Here is a 24,250-nt window from a genome sequence, read left to right as displayed (position 1 = left end):
GTGGAGTTTGAGAGATGAGTCTGAAGAAGGCATAGAAACAGCCAGATGATCCATATCAGGAATCCCTCCTCTTGGTTCTGTCTCTGTCTATTTACGCTTTGGAACAATCCTTTACTTTAAGACAAAAATCCTATTTTTACCATGCAAAAAACCTTTTTATCCAGCGAATGTCCTCTAATAACTTTCTTAACACCTTTATACACCCTACCATATTCCATCAATCGCATCTCAGTATGAACCCTAACAAAACCCTTCATGATTTTAGCTTGTGATTTTTGTCTTACCTGCCTTGAACAATCCTATGCTTTCAGGACAAACCCTTATTTACATAAAGAATTCTTTTACATCCAAAAAATGCTGTTTTTCTTTATAACACTTTTATATCTCCTTGTCTTTTACTTACTGGTTCCTCTTTGCTTTACCATTTTAACCCAAACCATATTTATGACAAAATAAAACAAGTAACTATCACCTGTCCCCAAATGGCTGCAGATATTATACAAACTTTGTAACTGCTTAGATTTTTAATGTTTTTTTTTTTTTGGTGGGATTGGTGTTTGAACGCAGAACTTACACATTTGCTAAGTGCTCTACCTCTTAAACCATGCCTTCAGTCTACTTTGCTATTGTTATTTTGGAGTTGGGGTCTTGCAAACCATTTGCCAGGACTGGCCTTGAACTGTGATCCTCCCAATCTCAGCCTCCCAAGAAGCTAGAGTTACAGGCTTCAGTTACTGGCACCTAGCTGCTGCTTGGATTTTTTAAAGGGTGAGTTTATGCATTCCTTCCCTCCCCGCTTTTGGTCTCACATGAAATTTACAGAATGTTATATTCACTAAGATACCAAAACTTCTAGGTGATGTTGAACAGCAGAAAAAAATATACAAAAAGCCCAGGATTTTTACATGTTAACCTTATAGTTGCAGTTTAGGATACAAAAGGCAAATCAATGGGTAGTTATTTGGTCGTTTTAGACACAGGAGAGAAGAGGAAGAAGAATTGGGGGAAACAGGCCAGTGTGTGGAACAGAAGATGCTCCTGCTACCTCCCTCCCCAAGGGTAAGACACTGAATAGAGTAGTAGGAAGTCCCCCTATGTGTGTGAAGTGGGCTCAGGAGACTTTGTGATTTGGGGGTTGAAGGGAAATTTTGATAAGGTGGAGTTTGGGGTTTCCTGAGAGACAGGAGGTAGTCCCTCAAGGGTAGGATTATAAATGATGGTAGGATCCCCATTTAAGCTCTCTTTTAATGAGGGCTCCTTTAGTCTCTTGCACAGAGAGAATTTTTGACATAAGGCAATAAAGGCTTGAATGTAGGGGATCTTGGACCATTTTACCAGATTTCTACAATATAAATTCAACTGTAGGATAGTATTCTAGGATAAGCTTCCATTCATTGGGCCACTGTTCTTGGTCTTTTAATTTATTTTGGGGTCAGGCAACATTACAGGAAAAATGAAGTGGTTTTTTTTCTTTTAGTTAGCAGGCTCAAAGTCTTAGTGGTTGAGAATGCACCCAAGTGAAGAATATGCTGCGATAGAGGGGTTCCTCCCATTGTGATCAGTGGAGGGAGGAAGATTTCTACAGAGGCTAGAAAGGACCCATTAGCTATCTCCAGAATGGACCCAGTAGCTCCCCCTAGGGAGTCAGTGGTGTAGATCTTGGGTTTAGGACCATTCCCCTATGATTCCTGTTTTTAGGTGGCCAGGCATCCCTGACCCTTAATGGTAGACATCAATGCCACTTGAGCTGAGGTTTTTTTTGGTGGGACTGGGATTTGAACTCAGGGCTTTGGACTTGCAAAGTCGGTGCTCTATCACTTTGATTCTCAACTCCAGTCCATTTTGCTCTGGTTATTTTGGAGATGGGGTTTCACGAACTATTTACCTGAGTTGGCTTCAAACCACCATCCTCCTTATCATAGCCTCCCAAGTAACTAAGATTACAAGCATGAGCCATTGACTAAAATGGCCTCCATACGTGATGTTCCACCTCTAATCTTAAATTCCCCAGATGAATGGCTTGATATTTGGCATCTACCCAATTATAATTTTTTTCTTGCCTACTAAACTCAAGCAAACAAAAATCCAGTCATTCTCAATAAAGGGACAATGGTGTCTCCCAAATTTTCCACCCCAGAAAGAAAAAGCCATAGTGTGTTTCCAAACTGTCTAAATCATTATTGTGTACCAAGGCCACTCAAGGAGTGTTACTTTGATAACATTAATGACAGGCAAAAAAAAAAGCTTCGTGAGACTTATCCAAGCCTGGGGTAAATCCTCCCTCTGTTTTATGAGCCTAAAAAAGGGTTGTTTGGAGGGCACAGGCAAAGCAAGGTTCTGTTTGCCACTCTCCCAAGTGAAGAAGGAAAACTTTCATGTGTGAGCCCCAGAACAGCAGAAAAGATGGGAGAAGAAAAGGCAGAAGGCATGATGGATGGAGGAAAACAACTAATACCACTGGGGGGGAGGGGTTGGGGAGGCTTGCCTCCTGATTGGCTGGCCAAGATGATACTGTCTGGGCACCTCTTGATTATGAATGTTCCAGGTTCTTGGCAAATTGAACAAAGATTTGGATAAAACACAAAGTGATAGCAAGCAAAGTGTAGATTTATTGAAAGTGGAATATACTCCCACAGATGGGAGTGGACCTGAGTGAAGAAGATCAAGGGCCTGATTCTCTGGGTTGTCATTTAATCCCAAAGGGTGTTTGTTTGTTTGTTTGTTTAAATGGGCATCCTTCTTATGATTGACAACTTTGATGAACAGAAGGATGTTATTTTGACTGTGTGTGTCCCTACCCATAATGCATCCTATTATATTACATGCATGAGATTCAGTCCACCTACATGAAAATTTAAGTAAGGGAATGGCTTAAAAGGTCATCTGAGGACAGGTTCCTCAGCCCTTGGCACATGTCTGACTCTGGGACTTTCCCTTCTGCACAAATATCCTCTTTTATCATGATGTAGTAACTATTGAGGTAACCATAGAAAGGGGTTTTTTCAAGAATGTTCCCAACCAGTTGTCTCCTGAAGGGGGCATGTCCTAGCAGGGACTTTTATGACATTTTATTTAGTCAGTTTTTACCCTTTTGGCCAAACTGTACTTCCCTATTTTCCTACCTCATATGAAGGCATAGCCTTTGCCTTATTTGCTGCTGCAATTCTCATTCTAGAACCATTCTAGGCATATAATAGATGCTCAAAAAATAACTGGTGAATCAATTATTTCTAAGTACAAAGGAAGATATGCTTTCACAGAAATCATGTAACTTGCCCAATTTCATCCATTTAGTAAATGGCATAATTAGATTTAAATTCAGGCCCATCTAACTTTGATATTCTTATTTATTCTGGATTCCCTCAGGGTCTTTAACTTTAGTCACTCCTAAAATTCATGTGGGAAGGTGTATGTTCACACATTACTGAGGAGCTCAGACACTCTAACTTAATAGATCTTAGCAAGGTGATTCTGTTGCAGGTGGGCCTCAGACACAGCTCTGAAAAACATGGCCTGTTTCTCATACCCATTTACACTCTTAAAATATACAGAAAGAAAAATTGAGGGTGGAGGGTACAGGTCACTGGTAGATTTCTTCCTAGCATGTATGAGGCCCTTGGTTTGATCCCCAGCACCATAAAATAAAAAAAAAATAGAAGAAGTAGAAAAGAAAGAAAGAAAAGTAAAGAAAGAGAGAGGGAGAGAGTTACAGTTGGTACAGAGTTGTAAGTTCTAATGTGGAACAGCATGAATGAATCCCAAGCAGTATTCTCAGTGAAGGGAGCCAGATACAATGAAATCACACAGTGTGTGTTCCTCTATATAACATTGTGAACAGGACAGAGCAGCAGGGAAGAAATCAGATCTGTGATTAATCAAGGAGTGGGTAAGGATGAAAGGAGAAGATGGACAAAGAAAGAGCATGGGGGGACTTTTGGATGTTATTGACATATTCTCTGACCTTTCACACTTACTAAATTTCATAGCCTTGAACACCTAAAAAGTGTGACTCTTACTGTACATGAATTATATCTCAATAAACCTGACTCTAACAAAATGATAACTAATGGAGGTAGTTCTAACTGTCCACAAATTAAACCACAAGAAGAACTTCAATAAATTCCAAAAGTCCTTCCTTTGAAAAACTGTAACTTGTGCAATTGTCCAGAACAATCATTTATGAAGGACAAAAAGAAAGCCTGAAAGTGGAAGATGTTTTTCCTCCTCCCACTTTCTATTCTGGTGTTCATTTCGCCAGTCATTTCTTCCCAGTGCCCCTTTGAAATACCTTTCTAGAAACAGTGCACTTTTGACAAGAAGCAGCAAATCAGCTGAAATCACACCTGATAGGAATCAGCAACTTTCCCCCAGGATGTCTCATGAAATTCTACATTAATTAATTCAATGAACCTTCCATGAAAATGAAAAGTCAAAAATCGTCCTATATTCCAGTGATCAAGTATTACATATGGATCACCCCTAAAACTTATCTCAAACAATTTGTTATGGTTCATAGTTCTAAGGTTGAGCTGTTCCTACTTGGAGTCTCTCATGTGGTTGAGATCACATTGCAGGTAGTCTCAATTGGATTTCTGAGATAGTCTCTTCACTAATGTATGTGTTTGTCTTTTTGTCTGTTTTGTGAGACAGGCTCTCACTTTGTAGCCCAGGCTGGCCTGAAACTTACAACCCTCCTCACTCAGCCTCCTGAGTGCTAGGATTACAGGAATATGCCAGCAATCTGGTTATTAATGTATGTTTTAAAAAATATGTTACTGTATTACTACATGCAGGTATTGAAGCAAATGGAAGAATTTTAAGAAATAATGAGAATATTATTTCCAATAAATTAATGGTGTTCCAATCTCTTGAATCTGTGAATCAAAGGCAGAAATCTAAGTGTAGTGTGGTCCTTGCATTCAACTCTACTATAAAGCAATGTGTTTTCTTAGTAATGGATGCTGAGAAGAGTTTCCCTATATTCTACTTAAGTGTATGTCTGCATGAGGCCAGTACAGGAGCTTAAGAAGGGTCCTGACTTGAGATGTAGGCAAGCATGCTAGGTTGAATACAGCAGGCAGACAGGAGCAATCACTGCCAAGAATCAAACATACCTTTGCTGGTCCATACCCAGGTAGAAGAACCACTAAGAGGAGTTTGGCTCTGCTGCCAGAATGAAATATTTGAAGCCTATGCTGACCAATATTTAAAGCCCAGAGTGATAGTTATATTTATCATCACAAAGTACTACCTGATTCCAAGTCACTCTATGAATAAATCATCATTGAAAGCTGATATCTAATTCTTGATAAGTGTCTTAAATGGATGCACTGATTTTTATTTCTTATGTCAAATTTCTACTGTACATTTTCTATGTTTATATACACAAATACCACTGTTTTACAATTGCCTATAGTATTCAGTACAGTAACATGCTGTCTTATAAGCAATAGGTTCTATCATAAAGCCTAGGTATGTAGAAGTTTCTGCCGTGAATGTTGGTGTAAGTTCACTGTGATGCACTTTCAAGGATGAAACCACCTAACCATCCAGCTCTCAGAACATGTCTCTGCCACCTCTATGCTATGCTAATCCCAAGAACTGCTTTAAATTTAGGAATTGTACATCTTGGACAAATCTAAATGAAAATGCGGCTAGAAAGATGCTGGAAAGCTTAGAAATATTCTGCTGATCTGCCATTTGTATTCAAGTTCGTGGACCAAATACAGTGAACAAAGAAGCTACTCTCCCTGTCGGCAGGGTAGTGGGACACACATGGCACAGCACAGGAGAATTTTATAGGTACTGGGGCTACTTTTTATGCATTCACCAAAATGTATCCTATTTTGCCTCTTCTAGTCCACTTTCCATAGGCAATCACATTTCATTTATACTGTGAATTGCTTCTGAGTCACCAGTATGTGTGACTACATCTTCACTAAATGTTGCTTTGTTATCTATTTGCCAGGATTTATTTATAACAATGTATTTTTTAACTAAATGATTCATATTTTTCTAAGATGAATAGACTTATTACACAGCCAGAATTTATGATTTCATATTTCCATTTCATAGAATTAATACACTTTATGTGCAAAATAATCCTTTTCCCTAAAATCAACTCTAAATTAACTTTTAATACCTCAATGTAAAAAAAAAAAAAACCACAATTTTTTTCTATCAAGGTTGGAGGTATAATAGATCCCTGCAATGTCGTAATGATAACAACACAAGATGCCACAATTGCATAATGAGCAATTTATGTCCTTCTCTCACAGTATTTTCTTGATGACATCAGGATTATCTAACATGATAATTCTGTGTCACAGCAGATGGAAGCAGCCCTGTACCAAGGAGCCCGGAACAGTCAATATTTGGAAATCTAATTGGCTAGGCCAGTAAAGGTGTTGATACCTTGATGTTTGCTCTTTGTGAAGTGAGCCAGTGGAATAGACTAATTTATTCGGCAGTTTTTATTTATTTATTTATGGGAGTGGAGTTTGAACTCAGAGCTTTGCATTTGCAAAGCTGGCATTCTATTGCTTAAGCCACACCTCTACTCCATTTTGTTCTGGTTATTTTTGAGATGGGCTCTTGTGAACTATCTTCCCGGGCTGGCCTCAAACCATGATCCCCCCTTCCTCAGCCTCCCAAGTAGCTAGGATTACAAGCATGAGCCACTGGTACCTGGCTTATCCAGTAGTTTTAGCTAACTACTTCAATTTACTTATGGCCACACTAGCACAAATACTAAATTATAATGTACATTTTTCCAAAGGAGAGAATGAGGCCAAAGGACTCACTTGGGCACAGCCTGTCATGAAGTTTCCTGACTTGGGGGAGGGACGGGGGTGGCAGTATGTCTCACATATCCTAGAACATGTTCATACAAAATTAAAACCCGATATTAGTATAATAACCACCTTACTACATGAAAAGTGAAGTTTTAATTCCCTTGGACTACATAGTCAAGCATGACTTCCCTGCTTGAAGGCACTGGTTACGTAACAGGTAAGGTAGCAAGATATGTAATGCAGATGTACCCTCCACCCCCAGGCTCCTGTGGGGACCCAGAGAGGTCTCACCTAGATGAAGGAGTCTCCAAGACCACATTAGGTGCTTTACATGTCTTTAGTACCCAAAGCCAAAGAATGGAGGGGGGAGACACTGAGAACTCTGAAGCAGAGGCACTTCCAGGAAATGGGACCGAGGAGGAAGTGATTCAGAGCTCTTCAAATTGGGCTGTCTAGACACTTGTCTTTTCCCTTCTGCGTAAGGTGACTCATTTTCAGTACCTTTATATGCAAAATGGCTTTGGGTTTGAAGTTCATCAAAGACCAGGATTATGTCACGCTAATGAGTCGTACATCATTTCACAAAGAGCTATGCTGAGCAAAGGCTGTTTGGAGACGACAGAAATGTCTTGAGGCAGAAGTAACTTCATGGCAAATCCTGAAGTATCGGAAGGTGCCCTGGTCCTTGCCATTTGTCCTCATCCTCTCCTGTCCCTGATGCCCTTCTCTATGTTGAGTTTCTGGATTCTTGGAGCCTCCGAGCATCAGTTCTCACTCAAGCCTGGCTCACTGGCCAAAAGCTCTTCTCCGAATTATCCTCCCCACCACCTGGCACCCTCTCTCCACTTGCCCACCAGTAAAGATAGATAATTCACTAACAGTAATGCATGAATGCCCACGTTGCAGGCTATAATATTATCCTATGTCAAGAAAATTTCATTTTAAAAAAGAAAGTTTCATTTTTGAAAGAGGTCCTTCTAAATTTCAATAAGAAAAGGCTGTAGCTTCCCCTGCAATTGTGTTCATTGTGCTGTTATATAAATTATGCCCTCGGGAACTGCTTCCTCAGCCTTGACTGTGAATTCATGCTGACCTGTACATGCATTTGTAATATTCAAGTGCCTTCTGGAGGTAAAAATAATCTCATGTTATATGATAGACATATCATGTATGCGTGTGTGTGTGTCTGTACATACACACATGTGTGCTAATGGCTCACAAATGGTACCTGCATTGCTGAATTCTATTTGTCCATCACCTACCATTTTAGAACTCCAGTCTAGGCCACTCTGCCCTCCAGGTTTGACTCTTCCAGCAGCCAACTGGCTCCCTTACACCCATTTACACTTCCCTACAAATCCTTCTCTACCCAACTGCCAGTGATCTTTAAAATGTTAATCAGGGGGTAGGGATATAGCTCAGTGGTATAGTGCTTGCCTAGCATGCAAAAGGCTCTGGGTTTGATCCCCAGCACTCCAAGAAAAAAAAAAACACTCAAATCAAATCCTCTTTTTCACCTGTTTATAATGCCATCCTAGCTCCCTGTTGCACTTAGAACAAAAGTAAAATCCCTTACCCTGGTCTATGTACCTGAAGTGACCAAGCTTTGCTGCTGCTCTGACCTCCTCCTCTGGCTCACTAAATTCAGTGCTTGGGCCTTCCTCCTGCTTTTTTTGTTTGTTTGTTTGTTTGTGGGACTGGAATTTGAACTCAGAGCTTCAGGCTTGCAAAGCAAGCACTCTACCACTTGAGCCACACTGCCAGTCCTTTCCTCATGCTTTTGTACAGGCACATACAGCCCTGCCTTTGGACCTTCAAATTTGGGAATATCCTTCCCAAAGATTGCCCTGTGATCGGGTGATCGGCTCCATTGTGATAGCCTCATTCAGTTCTGCTGTGCCTTTCTTGGCAGGCACCACATCTAGCAGAGCCACCTTCCCACTCTGTCTTGTTCCCCGTTTCCTCGTCTTCCTAGCACTCAACACTCTCTGAAATCACGTCTTTCCACTCACTCAACACTTCATATGACTGACCAATAGTAGGTCCTGTCCTGTGGACTTGGGATGTATTAGGGTAGAATTTCTAGATCTTGTTATTCAAGTTGTTTACTATTTATTGTGAGCCTCCCCAATGGAATGGAAGCTGTATGAGGGCAGGAACTTTTGCCAGCCTGGTTTAGGGCTTTATCCTCAGAGTCTAGACAGTGTAAAGGCTAATACTTAACAAAATTATTTATTTGTGGTGCTGGGGATCAAACTCTGCCTGGCACATGTTAGGTAAGCACTCTTACTTCTGAGCTACACCCTCAATCCAAGTATTTTATTAGGAAACACAAATTACTTTTAAAATTCCTTTTGCTGTGAGAAGATTAATTCATTCAGCCATCACTTAACTGTAAAAAATGAGACAAACAATAAACCTAATTCTTAATTATTCATTATAATAATATAGCATTTATTGACCACTTACTATGTATGTGTCAGACACTTTAATAAGTACTTTATGAGTATTATCTGTGTATTTTATTGTTTGGCTAAGGATGGAACCCAGGAACTCACACATGCTAGGCAAGCACTGAACCACTGGATTACAGTCCTACATGTTTTCCCTACTTTAAGATAAGGAATTTGAAGTTTACCCTAGCTGTCCACCATCACAAAGTCGTGAAGTGGGACAGCAGGGCTGAGAGCACCACACAGTCAGTTCCAGACTCCAAGCCTTCACCTCCAATCCCTGCTACCTCTGCACACAGCCTTAGTCTACATGACTCAATGGCTCCCTCTAGCGCCCGCTAAATAAACCCAGCATTTGTTTAGCAAGGCCTGAAGAATGCAGACATATCAACCCCACCTCCCCCTGCAAGGTTCCTCCCTTCTTTACTCTCCACCTGTCCTGCTCAGGGCCACTGCAGTAGATGGAGTGGCTGTGCCTTCCTTCATCTCCTTGTAATGGGATGGTTGCCTCCCTCCTTTGGTTAGGTTTATTTTGAAGTACTTTTATTTTTTGAGGTCGTTGTGAATGGAATTGTTTTCCTGACTTCTTTCTCAGCAAGCTCATTTATTGGTATATAAAAAAGCTACTGATTTTTGTTGATTTTGTATCATGCTACTTTGCTAAAATTGTTTATCAGACCTAAGACTGTTTTGGTGGAATCTTTAGGGTCCTCTAAGTATAGGATTATATCATCTGCAAGTAGGGTAATTTGAATTTTTCTTTCCTATTTGTATTCCTTTTATTTCTCTCTCTTTCTGCTTGCTTTCTGATTCTGTTTGCTTGGAAGACTTTCATTCTGTGTGTCTTTGCCCATGAGGTGAGTTTCTTGCAGACTGAAAAGCAGTTGCATCTTGTTTTTTTAATCCTTTCAGCTGGCCTGCATCTTTTAAAGGAAGAATTAAAATGATTTACATTTAGAGTTTTTATTGAAATGTAGGTACTAATTTCCCCCTTCTTTGTCTTAGTGATTTACTGAGTAAGTAATGTTTCTTTCCTAATTCTCATTCATTAATCTAGCCTACTGGTGAGATTTACACTTCGCCAGCACTATAGTTATTTTTTACAGTTACTGGTGTTATTGATGTTTTTAATTGATTTGTATTTTCCATACCTGTTTTGGTATTGTTACTGTTACAGTACTACACTCTGAGCAGCACTAGGATGGAGTGCTTGTGGTTATATATATATATATATATATATATATATTTTTTTTTTTTTTTTCTTCATGAAGATCTTTATTTTTCCTTTGATTTTAAAGGATAGCTTTTTTGGGTTTTTTTTTTTTTTTTTTTTTGAGACAGTTTGCCATGTAGCCCACGCTGGCCTCAGACTTTTGATTCTCCAGTCCCCCAGGTGCTGGGATTATAGGCATGTGCCACCACACCCAGTTTAAAGGATATCTTTCTTGAGCATAGCAATTTTGGCAGGCAGTTATTTTGTTTCAGGGCTTGAAATACATCAGTCCATGCTCTCCTGGCCTTTAGTGTTTCTGCTAAGAGCTCTACTGCTATTCAGATACATTTTAAGTATACAAGTTACTTTTGTAAGTAACTTGGCACTTCTCTCTAGCAGCTTCCAGTTGTCTTTGTTCTGTATTCATGGCATTTTAACTTTCCATGGCATAAGGAAGTTATTTCTTGGCCATGTTGATTCGGCCTTCTAAATGTCTTGTGTACTTTGATGTCTACTTCTTTCCATAGGCTTGGGAAATTGTCTATTTCATTGAATAGATTTTTTGTGTCTTTAGTTTGCATCTTGGTTCCCCCTTCTACACCATAGATTTGTAGGTTTGGTCTAGTAATCATGTAGTCATGATTGCTTTTTTTCCTTACTTCTATCAGAATTTAATGTTCCTCAACCTTATCTTCAATCCTTGGTATTCTTTCTTGGGCTTGGTATTATGTATTGATTATGCTTTCCATTGAGTTATCTCTCTCTCTCTCTTGTTTTTTGATGCTCTGGGGACCAAGCCCAGTGCCTTGTGCTTGCTACTAAAGCACTCCACTACTGAGCTACACCCCCAGCCCTCCACTCAGTTTTTAAATTTGATTGATTGAGCTATTACCTTTCAAGGTTTCTGCTTTTTTTCTTTTCTTTCTTTCTTTCTTTCTTTTTTTTTTTTTTAAGAATCTCTGTTTGCTGAATTTCTTATCCAAGTTGTTGAATTTCTTGCTGAAGTCTTGAATTGACTCCATTAACTTCATTCTTCTGTTTATTTGGATCCTCTTTGAGACCGCTGATCATTTTTAAAACTAGACTTTTAAATTATTTGTCTGCTATTTTAATCATTTCAATATTTTGGATTCAGTTGTTGAAGAGTTATGCACTTTTGGGGGAGTCAGGTTGCCTTGACTTTTCATGTATTTTTTATATGTCTATATTGTGACTTGCATACTTATTGCGATTATTTCCTTTGGTTATACATGGGGATTGTCCTAGTGAGCATCTTTCACCTGAGGGTTCAGTCCTAGTGCTGTCAGAGTATCGTACAAAGTACTGTAACAATAACAACACCAAAACAGATATAGAAAATACAAATCAATTCAAAACATCAACAACACCGATAACTATAGAAAATAAAATGTCAAAAGTAATGTAGAATAAACTGTGAAGTTAAAGATTGATAAGGTAAAGGTAAAAATAACAGAATGAAGTAAAAGATGGGGCAGGAAAAGGGGAAACAGAAAGAATAAGGTTAAATAAAAGAGAATCAGAAGGAAGATGTGAAGAAAAGGAAGAGAAAGGTGCAAGAGACAAAAAACTGATCATGAAATAAGGACAAAGACATAAAATAGATAGCAGGAAGGGACAAAAAAATGAAAGATTCTAAAAAATAAAATAAAGTAAAAACAATACTAAAATATAGGGGCCCTGAACATTTTTTTAAAAAGTTAAAACAAAGAGGATCTGACAAAGCTTCTTTCTGAGTCCTCTACTATTGGAATCCTCCAGGTCTGGTGGTGGGGTGGGAAGTGGGTGGTAGTTGGTGTCTGTTTTATTTCCTCTCTGTTCCTACCATACTGGTTGCATGCCAGCTGAGGGCCAGTCAAGTAACATTCACATTTTGTTGGCCCCAGAGTATGCCTGGTGGGCTCCACCTTGCAACAGGTTCCCACTTGCTCCAGAACCACCCCAAGTGTGTTATCCACAGGAGGCAAATGTTCAAGCCAAGGGGTGTCCTCTGAGTGTGTTGGAGAGTTGGGGAAAAAAAACAGAGCATTGAGTTCTGTGTAACCCTGCACTCTGCCTGCTAGTCTCAGGGCTCTCAGATCCGGCTCAGCAGTGAACCATGCTGCAGGAGGGAGGAGACTGCGGGTTTTCAGTTCTCTGCTGGATCTGGGCTCAGAGCTCTCAGCAGCAAACCACACACTGCTGGGAGGCAACACCAGAGGCTGAGTAATCTGCTCGCCATGAGCCATGAGTTCTCAGCCTCCACAGTAATCCTCAGGTGATGGAGCATCTCCTTGGGACAGAAGGCAGGACCACCAGCCCAAATCCCCCACTGCTTAAACTTGAGTGGGTCCAAGTCTGACCCTTCCCATCTCTTCTGCCTCTTGTGGCTGTCTCCCAGCCTGATACTGTTGCAGGTGTCCCCAGGCTCCCTGACCTGAGATTGTCCCTGGTTTTCAGATCCCCAGAGTAGTTTAGTCTCAAACGATAGATAGGTCCTCTCCCAAAATGGCACCTGGCTCTAGCACTCCAAGAGATGCAGAGTGAATGGATTTCTTCTCCAATAGCTAGCCTGCCATGCAGGAGGAGAAGTTGTCACACCAAATTCATGCACTGGATTTAAGGCTTGTACTACTCTTTCTCCTGTTGCTAGGACTAACATCCTGTTCCTCCAGGACTTACATAATGTTTGTGGCTTCAGCTTCTTCTCTGTCCCAGGGAGCCAAGATTGGAGCTGCAGGCTGTTTCCTGCTTTTCTCTGAATTTCCATTTTTTTTTTTTTTTGTGGTACTGGAGTTTGAATTTTTGGATTCAGGGCTTCACACTGGCTAGGCAGGCGCTCTACCATTTGAACCATGCCCCCAACTCTTTGCTTTCATTATCTTGCCTGGGGCCAACCTTCTGTGTATTTCCTGCCATATGGCTGGGATTACAGACATGCACCACCACACCCAGTTCATTTTTGTTAAGGCTGGCCTTGAACCGTGATCCTCTCACTCTCTGCATCCTGAGTAGCTGGGAATATAAGCATGAGCTTCTGTCCACCGTGCCTAGCTTGTCACTCTTTTCTTTATTCCAGTGCTCTTCTTGTCCTCTCCTCAGAATATAGACTTTCCTTTATACCCTGCCTCTTCTTATTCACAGTCACACAGAAACTTCTAGTCTGTCATGTTACCTAAGTATCTAATAATGGGTGTCATACATATATTTAAGCACAAACTATCTAAATCCAGTTAGTTTTCTGGAGGAAACATTTTCAGTAAAATGACAGAATAGAACACAGTGGATGTGTGAAATTCTCCTATAAATAAGCATAGTGGTACATGCCTATAATCCCAGCACTCTGGGGGCTGAGGTGGAGCATTGCGAGTTCAGGCCAACCTGGGCTTGTAGCAAGACCCTGTCTCAAAAAGAAAACAAATAAACAACAGCAACAAAAGTTGAAGTGGAGTTATAATAATTTGGATTTATATATATGCCCGTACCTGGCCATGGTACCTAGCCCTTGACAAGTTGTTACGGTGGATGGTTCATCTCTTTAGCAAAGTGTAAGAGACTCTTACCTGGGAGGGCAATAAATAAAAAATAGACTATTCCTGTGGAGGCAGGAGCTGGAAGCAGGAGAATAGTGAGCTCAAGGCCAGCGTGATCTACATGTGCAGATCCTGTCTCTAACAAGCACTCGACAAACTGATTTGTTGAATCAAACAGATCACTTAGATGAACTGTGAAATTTGAAACTGCAGAGTTCCAAAACCCAATCTCAAAAAAAAAAAATAGATTGGACATACTTTTGTTCCGAAGTAACAATAAATTCATTGACATGTTACACTGAAACTGCATAAAGAATATAGAATCAGATAAATGTTACTTCCGGGCTAATGCTAACATCTAAAAATTTTTGTTCCTATCTCTTCCTTTCGTAATGACCTTATTAAGGACTTTCAACTCAGTGAAAAGCAAAAATGGTTTTCATTTTTTCCCAGTCATTGCTTTCAGCCTTTCTGTATTTAATATCTCTTTCCCTTTGCTGGGTGTGGTGACTCACACATGTAATCCCAGCACTAGGGAGGCTGAGGTGGGAGGGTCATTCATACCAGATCAGCCTGTGCTACATAGAGAAAATTTGTCTCAAAAAGAAAAAAAAAAGAAAGCCATTATTGAGCATTCATCTTGTGCAATGCACTGCTCTATATTCTCAAATTTGTTAACTCATGAATCTTCACGAGACCTCATGATAGGCACACTACTATTATTTTTAATCCGTAGATAAGAAAACAGAGCTACAGAAAGAGACAGCAATTTACAATTTACCTAAGGTTACACAGTCACTAGTAGAAGATCAATTTGCCTCTGTTCTCTTAACCACTAGACTATCTTATCTCAAAGACAATCCAGAACCTCCATTCTACAAATACCTACCCATTGCTGCAACATGCCAGCATTGTTCTAGATCGGTAATAATCAACAGAAGTTTTGGTGATGATGAAGTTATTCTATATCTGTTCTGCTCAGTATAATAGCCACTAGCTACGTGTGGATATTGAGCACTTGAAATGTAACTAGCACAATTAGACACTGGTTTTAAGCTTTATTTTATTGTAAGTTAAAGTTAAGTAGCCACATGTAGTTGGGTGCGAATTAGCTGTGGAAGTGGAGGTAGCAGGGAGAGGGGGAGAGGTAGACAATAAACAAGAAGTGATAGATAATAAATTATGTAGCATGCAGAGTGCTACCAAAAGCGCAAAGGCACATAGGGTAAGGAGGGGCCAGGCTGCACTTGAAAATAGAGTGGTCAGACCAAGCTAAGAACTTCCTGACCCTTTGGTTTTTGTGAGTTGGCGTAATAGTTTCAACTCCAATCTCTTTCCTCCTGCCCTCTCTTCAGAGTTCAGCTCCTCTAAGATGGGGCAGGCAGGGGGCTGGGAAAGGAGGCTTGCTTTTTCACCTGGCCTTTCTCTGGGTCCATCTGCCACTGCAGTGTTGGCCAGGGTGAGGGCTCCTCAGAGACAGAGGTGCAGGCTTTTCAGGGGGTAGTGTGCAGGTTCACTCCGCCCCTCCATGGCTGAGGGAAGAGCAGCGTTTAGCCCACCCAGGCCCCTCCTCAGGTGGGTACCACCTACTTTGTTTGGATCCTTGGGCAGTTCGGGGCTCCCCTCTTCTTTTACCAACACTCTCTCCTTCATGTGGAGCTGTTGGAACCACCAAGAGCTCTGATGCTACAGTCTACCAGGCCACTGGACCTTCACGCCTTTCCACCTTCACAAATCTCTCTGTGAGACATAAGCACCAGTTCTTACATCCACAAGACCCCTTACTCCAGCAGTCCCAAGACCCCCACATCTTCTCCCAGGATTTTCCTCTGGTGCTCAGCTCTGGTCAGACAGTAACTATACCTACAGAAGGTTACAGGCTTGGCCACTCAAGTGTCAGCTGGGGAGAGAACTAAATGTACCCTTTTGATCTTTGGGTGGCCCTCTGGATTTTGTAAATACATAGTCCTTAACTGTCCCTTCTCCACATACCTTGCCTTTGACTAAGGACACATACCTCCCACACCCACCCAGCTCCTCTCCAACCATGGACTGGTGGTGGTGAGAGCCTGGGCAGCCAGTGCTGGGCTGACAGATGGGGGGGGGGGCGCAGATTCTGCCACTTTTGAAAAAGCCTAGAAGAAGGCATTATTAGCTCACTCGTGGTGGTTTTCTTTAGAACACATGGTATTTAGCACTTTTCCCCTAAACTTTAATCCTCAGCATAAGAGTTAGTCATCGACTACTTCTATACTTCTTGTGTTTAAAGCAAAAGAGACTCTGGAAAACAATAGAGAGAGAATGAGAGAGAGAGAGAGAGAGAGAGAGAGAGAATGAGAGAGAAAGAGAGAGAACTGTACACAGGAAACTTTCATACTGGTAAACGCTACAATGTTGCAATCCAACATATTTCTTGCAGTGATTCATTTTGACAGATAGTGACTAAAACCCACCAGGGCAGGGCCTGGTAAAAGAGCGAGTCACAGTTCTGAGTCTTAGCAGGGGATGTTGAGTAGGCTACAAGTAGTTACTGGCTCTTGTTGGAACCACAGGGTCATGACAGTTGAGCAGGTGGCTCTTAGCTTCCTGCTATGTCCTCCTGTTGAGCCACACTGCTAAGGTCTCTGGAGGCTTCACACCACCCTGCCTTTGCCTGTGCTCTTTCCTTTGCTGCACCGCCCCCACCCCGCCCAATCCCTAACGCTCCACTGGTCCAGAGTTTGCGTCATGTTTTCTAGCTGTTTTGCGTTGTACAAACACCCTGTCTACATTCAGGGAATTTCCTAACACAGAGTGGCCCTGCCTGTCTGAAACAGGAGCCAGAAATCCCACCTTGCCACCCCCCTTCATGGAACAGGATACAGGCTCAAGACCCAGGCTGCCACCATCTACTGGCTCCATCTCCATGAGATGTCACTTGGAAATGAGCACCATGAGGCAGTGACACAGTGTGGGAGTGGCTTATTAGGTAAGGTGGGTAACAGAAGTGGCCAGCTTTGGAAGAACAGCAGCTACAAGGCTGAGGTCCTAGCACAAAAGAGGACAGTGGCACGAACTGTAGTGTCCAGAGCTCTCAGGGGCCTTGGCAGAGGCATTAAGGCAGGCCAGTTTTGCTGGGCAATCCAGCGATCCTGAGTCACCCAATACCCCTCTAATCAACTGCTTTTGTGCCTCATCAAGCAGAGTCAGCTTCTGGAGGTTGTAATTAAGAGCTAAATGATGTGACAATCCAAGTTCATTCTTCTAACGAAGGGCCATTTGCCTTCCAAAAGCCACCCTTCCACCCGGTCTCCAGTAGGTCCCTGAGACCCTCTTTTCCATCCTTCATTGATGCCCTCTGGGATCTGCCAGTTCTGGTTTGAATCTTACATGACCCTCAAAGGCTCATGGATTGGAGGCTTGGTCTCTAGCCCATGGTGCTATTGGGAGGTAGTGGAACCTTTGTTATTATTTACTTTTTGATCATTTTCAGATAAAGAATGACCTATTTTTATTTTCTTGCAATTGTCTTTATTTTTGTTGGCATGTATTAATTTGTACATGACATTTCTATATATGCACATAATGTACTTTGATCATGTTCAGGGAGGTGGTGGAACCTTTAAGAGATGGGGAAGGAAGTCAGGTCATAGGACTATTGAGAACCCTTGAAGGGGATATTGGGACTGCCCCCCGCCCCCCACCTCCTTCCTGGCTGCCATGAGGTGAGACACTTTGCTCCACCACACACTCCCCAGCATGATGTTCTGCGTCACCATGGGTTCAAATGCAATGGAGCCAACTTGCCATGAATTGAAACTTCTTTTAAGTTGATTGTCTCAGATATTTTGTCACAGTGACTGAAAGATGACACCACCCTACCTACCCCTCTTGCTGTATGCCCCCAGAATTATAATTACTTATTTCTTCCTTCTCTGCTTGGACTGAGATTTCTGTACTCCTGGCATTTAGCTTGGGTTGAGATAATGTCTAGCATGGGACAGATGCTAAAGAAAAGTTTGTCTCTGTCGGGAGGCAGTGCTCTGACTTTTATGAAGAACCAGGGATAGAGAAACGTTACCAGATCACTGTGTCTAATTTAGGTCTTGTTGCATAGCAGAGGTTTCTATAAACAGAATTGATATAGATTGCCCTGTTCACCTGGTTATCAGGGCTCAGAAAATAATATTCCAAGTTATGCCACTTTAGATGTCAAACTGAGAACATCCATGGAGCAGTAACTGCAGGGAAGGGCCTTCCCTGAATTTCCCTTAATCACCCAAAGACGATGCTCCAGGCCAGCCTGGGCAAAAAGTTATCAGGAGCACATCTCAACCAATAAATCTGTTCATGGCGATGGTGCCTGCCTGTAATCCCAAGTGGAGGCGTAAATAGGCGTATAGCTGTCCAGGCTGACCCCAGCAGAAGTATGAGAAAGACCCTGTTCAAAGAAAAATAACTAAAGGAAGGGGAACTCAAGTGGTAGAGCACCTGCCTAGCAAGAGGAGGCCCTGAGTTCAAAACCAAGTACTGAAAACAAAACAAAACAAAACCAGGTGCTCCAAAGAACACACAATTGCTTTCAGATCTTCTCCCTGAAATTTCATTAATCAGGGAAGATTTAACTCTTATCAGAGAGGAAAACTGAAAGTCAAACACCACACCCAGATCCCAGGAGAACCTTGTGCCAGGCCACTGAGTGTGCCCCAGGCTCACTCTGTCCCCTCAGAATCATTTACTCCCCCTCTAAAAGTGCCTGCAGACCAGGAACTAGAGAAAAGGTCAGTTTGAGAAGAATCAATTTAGAAAGTAACACATATGTACATGGAAGCAAAACTAGGAATCTCCCTATAGAGCTATCCTTACCTCAACTAGCAAAACCCCTGGTCCTCCCTATTAATGTCTATACTCTCTCTTCAATAAAATTAGAGATAAGGCAAAACAGTTTCTGCTTGGAAGCGAGGGGGTGGGGGGAAAGGGAGGTGGCAGGGGGAAGAAAAAACCCCCCAAAATTAAAAAAAAAAAAATAAATAAAAGTGTCTGCAGTCCTCCTTGTGAAGAGGGCATTTGCACTTTGGCCACTGGGCCCCTCCTTGGAGTTTGACATTTTGTATGACCCTATGCCTGTCATGCACGTGAATAAATTTGTGCGTTTCTCTATTAACCTGTGTCTCGGAGGGAGGGGGGTCAGCCAGGACCCTTAGTGATGGGCAGGAAGGGAGGATGCCCTGTTTCTAGTCCTCACTGACATGTGATCTGCTTTCTAAAACTTGTTAATGTTCCTGAGCGCTTCCCATATCCTTAATACACGGCAGAGGTGCTCCTGGTGGCCTAGCAGACCCTCTTTGTGCTGACTTTTCAAGATTGGGTGATGTCAAGGGAAGGTGGACCTCGCCCACATCCCCAAGGGACAAACCATAACTGTTCTAAACCAGGGGTCGACAAACCATATCCTGCTAGCCAAGTCTGCCCTGAAACCTGCTTTTATGGCCCCAAACCACACAAAATGCTGTTTTTTAAATAGGATTCTTTCGTGTGTGTGTGTGTGTGTGTGTGTGTGTGTGTGTGTGTGTGTGTGTATGTGTGTGTTTGTGAGACAGTGGGGTTTGAACTTAGGGCCTCCCACTTGCTATGCAAACATTCTACCACTTGAGCTACACCTCCAGCCCTTTTTGCTTTAGCTTGTTTTCTCTGATAGTTTCCAGCTTTTCCCTGGTCTGTTTCCGGATGCTTCTATTTCTGCCTCCTGAGTACCTGGGATTACAGGTGTGAACCATCATGCTTGTCCCCATAGTTTTAAACAGTTGAAAAAAATCGAAAGAAGAATAGTATTTTGTGAGAGAGCCAAATCCCATAGAATTGAAATTTCAGAGTTCAAAGTCTTATTGGAACACAGCCAACTTACTCATTGCATAGCTGTAGCTGCTGTGCCTCAATGGTGGCAGAGATGGATAGGTGCCAGACAGATTGCATGCCCTGCAAAGACTAAAATACTCACTAGTTGGTGCTTTTCAGAATTTTGCAGTCCCCTGTTCTAAACCAATCATGGCAACTCCATTCTCCTTCCAGCATACCTTTTTTTTTTGTGGGGGGGGGTGTGTGTGGGGAATAAGACCCAGTCTGAGCCAATGAAACACAAAGGAAGTATGACAGAGACCTGCTAAGGAGGAGCTTTTTTCTCGGATGAAAAGGAGATATGTGAAAGTTATGTGGGAATGTCTTTGTGTGTGTGTTTGTGTGTGTGTGTGTGTGTGTGTGTGTGTGCACACTACTGGGGATCAAACTCAGGGCCTTATTCATGTTAGACTTTTGTTTTCAAATTTTGTGTTTTTAACATAGGGTCTTGCTAACTAACTTTGCCCGGGCTAGCTTCCAGCTCCCCATCTTTCTGCTTCTGTCTTCCTTGAAGCTGAGATTAGATAATGCTTCCTTTCTGCTTGGATGTTGCATGTGAGCATGTGATAGGCAGAGCTATGGCAGCCATCTTGTAATCATAAGAAAAAAGCCAAGAAGGGGCCGGGGTACTGTGATAGAGTGCTTGCCTTTTCTTTTCTCCTCGTCCTCCTTCTTCTCTTTCTACTTTTTTTTTTTTTGTGGTGCTGGGGATTGAACCCAGGGCCTTGCATCTACTAGGCAAGCACTTTGCTGCTGAGCTATAGCCTCAGCCCAATGGATGCATTTTATTGTGTATTGATTATAACTTTTTTTTTTCTTTTTGCAGCGCTGGTTATCCAACCCAGGGCCCTGCACTTGCTAGACAAGTGCTGTACCACTGAGTTACATCCCCAGCCTGAGCACTTGCCTAGCATGCGTGAGGCTCTGGGTTAGATCCATGGCACCAAAAGAAAAAAGTGAAGAGACACATGGAAAATTGGATACTGTCTATGGGTCCCAGAGGGATGGATTATTACAGTGGTGTGTTAGGCCTGGTGTGGTGGTGTTCACATGACTTTAAGCCCAGCAGTCAGGGAGGATGGGGCAGGAAGACTAGAAGGAAGGAAGGGAGGGAGGAGAAAAGAAAAGAAAAAGTCAAGAGAATTATGGAGAATTCAAGAGAAGTCAAGAGAATTTATGTCCCACAAACAGTTGAGCTGGTAGTTGGTAAACTAACCCTGGACCTTCCTACTTCTAAATTTCTTTTGATCTTCAAAATTAATATACTGATAGTTGGGCACTCTATTACAGCCAAATTTGTCATAAAACATAGATATGAGGAAACCATTTTTTAAATGTTGGCATAGTATTTCCTGTTATTGATAACTTAAAAATGTAACCATTTATTAACATTAACCTTAAATTTTTTGCTATTGTAAGTTACATATACTTTATAAACTAAGGCTCATGAATATGTATATCAGGTGACTTTCATTCTATCTTTTTTTTTTTTTTTTTGCAAGATCATAAAAAAGCTAAGGAAGCTGGGGATAGTGGTACATATCCGTGATTCCAGCTATCTGGAGATCTAGGCAGGAGGGTTGTGAGTTTAAGGCCAGCTGGGCTATGTAGAGTTCAAGGCCGGTATGGGTTAAATAGTAAGACCCTGCTCAAAAGAAAAGAAAAAAAAAAAAGAAATGAAATGAAAACAAAACAAGACAAACACCAAAAAAAAAAAAATCTACCAAGGAAGATACATAAAAGAAATTTCCCTATTTAAAACATAGTTCTAACAACTATTCCATTGGAAACATCTTCATTCCAGTTAGACAGAAATCCAAATCCTTGTTTATTTATTTCAAATATAAATTCTATCTGATTCTAAAAAAGACTCGAGGAACTGGGCAGGGGACATAGCTCAAGTAGTAGAGTAGCATTGCCTAGCAAGGGCAAAGCCCTGGGTTCAATCCTCCTACTGCAAAGAAAAAGTACTCGAGGGACTCTTCAACAAAAGTTGTATTAGCAGTCAAGTACATTTAATGGCCATTGAAATTGTGTAATTAAAAGCATTATTCTCTGCTTTGTCATTAACCAAAAGTACATTTCAGTCCAAGATATCTTGTGTTTATGATTTAGTTGCAACTCCAGTTAACATACTTTGTTAATTTTTTTCTCCTAATGCTGTCATTAACCAGCACATTGTGAAATTCTGTTGCACTAGCAAAGCATTACTTTTGCATGTCACCAATCTGTCCTTCCACCTGCGTCACATCTGCCCCCATGCCAGATCAACTGCATGCTATCCCAGGATTGCACAATTCTAAGTGTAGCCAACAGCCTCCTGGAACACGGAGGTCAGTGCATTACCTCAATTGCTGTTTTGCACTCAGCTCTGAAATACCTCTGATCAATGTATTCTGACAGTGGTGATCCATACTTCTAAAATACTGCTCTCAAGAAGCTGTAAGATTCCTAGGGAATTATCTTCAGACAACTTACCCAGATCCTTTCTTGGTTTAGTATCGACAGGCGATTATTCAGTCAGTCTCTGAGCTCCCAAGGATGTTAAACATTTGAACATCTCTATATTTGCTTCTCTATTCCTAAAATAAAGATAGCAGAAAGGGCCAATGTTGGGAGGAATTCGAAGCTACTGGGGTGATTTTTATAAAATAATAGTTCCTGCAGCTCCCTTGCTTTGAACAGGAAGCCTTCCTGGAGGTGGTACCACACATAGTGTGGCAGTTAGAGTACAGCCTTTTTGAGCTGGACAGATCTTTGTTGAATCCTGTATAAGGAGCTTCTGTATCAGGCAAGTGACCTGATTTCATGTGCCTCTCAGTCTTAGATGTTCATATCTGTACCAGCCATTCTGCTAGGCATGAGGGTTTAGCACACAAGCCAACCAGAGGACACATGGGTGTGAATTTGTCTAGCAAAGGTAATTTTGTAGATTAGGGGTTAAAATTTTAAGCAAAATCCTGCTTGTTTCTTAGTTTGCAGAAGAGATTGAGGCTGTGGGTTCCCAAGGGGACGTGGAAGAGAGGAGAAAGGTAAAAGGCTGGGCTTGGGAGTGTGAAGAAGACAGGACAGGAAGTACTGAAGGCAGAAAAGACAAAGTATTAAGTTGGAGACTGGTGCCTCAGCAAATGTGCAAACCCTATCTGGAGTAGCAGCCACCATGTGGTGGATTGCTCTGGCTGCCCTATGGAGCAAAGGAACTTAACAGTCAGTGACAGCTATGCAATCATCCCACTGGCTGGGGTTTCAGAAGGCCAAGTGACTCACTAAAGGTCACACACAGACTTCAATATAGCATCCTGGCTCCAAGTCCAGTGCTCTTTCTAATCTGTAACAGGAGATCTGGGTCTGTCCTTAACTATGTTTTCTTTGGCCTCCTTTTCCTAGTCTGCAAAGCCACTGGGCCAGGCAGCATTGCCAGGCTTTTGAAGGTTCCAGCTTGTTAGATTACGTGTCACTTTGGGCAAGCCATCCAAACTTCCTGGCTTGTTTCTGTAATTAAAAATGTGTTCTGTAACTTTGAGTTCTAAAGTGCTGATGTTGACAAGGGCCCCACTTATCTGGCTTTCTGATGTCTTTATAGCATATACCAGGGCCAGGAAGGTCTATTTGTTTGTGCACTCAAGTTTAGCACTAATACACATCATGTCAAATATTTAAATCACTGACCCATGCCCCAAATCATTTAAATTAATAGGCAACAATCCAATACTAAGGCTTAAAGTTTAATGTTTTAAGGAAGCAGATATGGCCAGGCATGGTGGAGCACGTGTGTATTCGCCTGCAGGAGTGACAGGATCTGAGTTCAAGGCTACCTAGCAAGATCCTGACTCAAACAAAAACAATAGCAGAAAAAACCCATAGAAAATGAAAATAAATCTAAGAAGGCTGAAGCAAAGCAAGGGGAAGACGGTGGCTGAATGTCACATCGCATACGTGTCCAAAGAGCAAGACCCTTCCTGTTAAGTAAGTGCTAGCTCTAAATAAAATCTCTTCACTCCGCTTTACAACAGCTTCCTTGAACCATAGATACATATGCTAATTCATTGGGAACTACAAGATCATTCCGGCCGGCTTAGAGTTTTCATCCGTGCATTTTCTGAAATGTCACTGGAGATGGATTTCCTTGGGGGAGGGAGATTGGAAAAAAATTTTTTTTTAACACGCAAGAAACGAATTTGCTTTTCCTCCCAACGATCGCAGTATTTTCGTAATCGCTTATAATTTAACATTAAACCATAGCCTCCCAGGCAGGATGACGACTTAAGATCCGCAGTGAGTCCTGGCAGCCAGTCCGTCCATCTCCACGGCGGGCGGGGGCCGCAGAGCGCGCGGAGGACCCGCGCAGACTTCCGCCTTCTCGGCGCGCGCCGCTCCCCGCCGCAG

This window comes from Castor canadensis, chromosome 10 (assembly GCF_047511655.1).
Source record: "Castor canadensis chromosome 10, mCasCan1.hap1v2, whole genome shotgun sequence".
NCBI classification, from domain to species: Eukaryota; Metazoa; Chordata; class Mammalia; order Rodentia; family Castoridae; genus Castor; species Castor canadensis.
Note: the sequence above shows the minus strand (reverse complement) of the source record.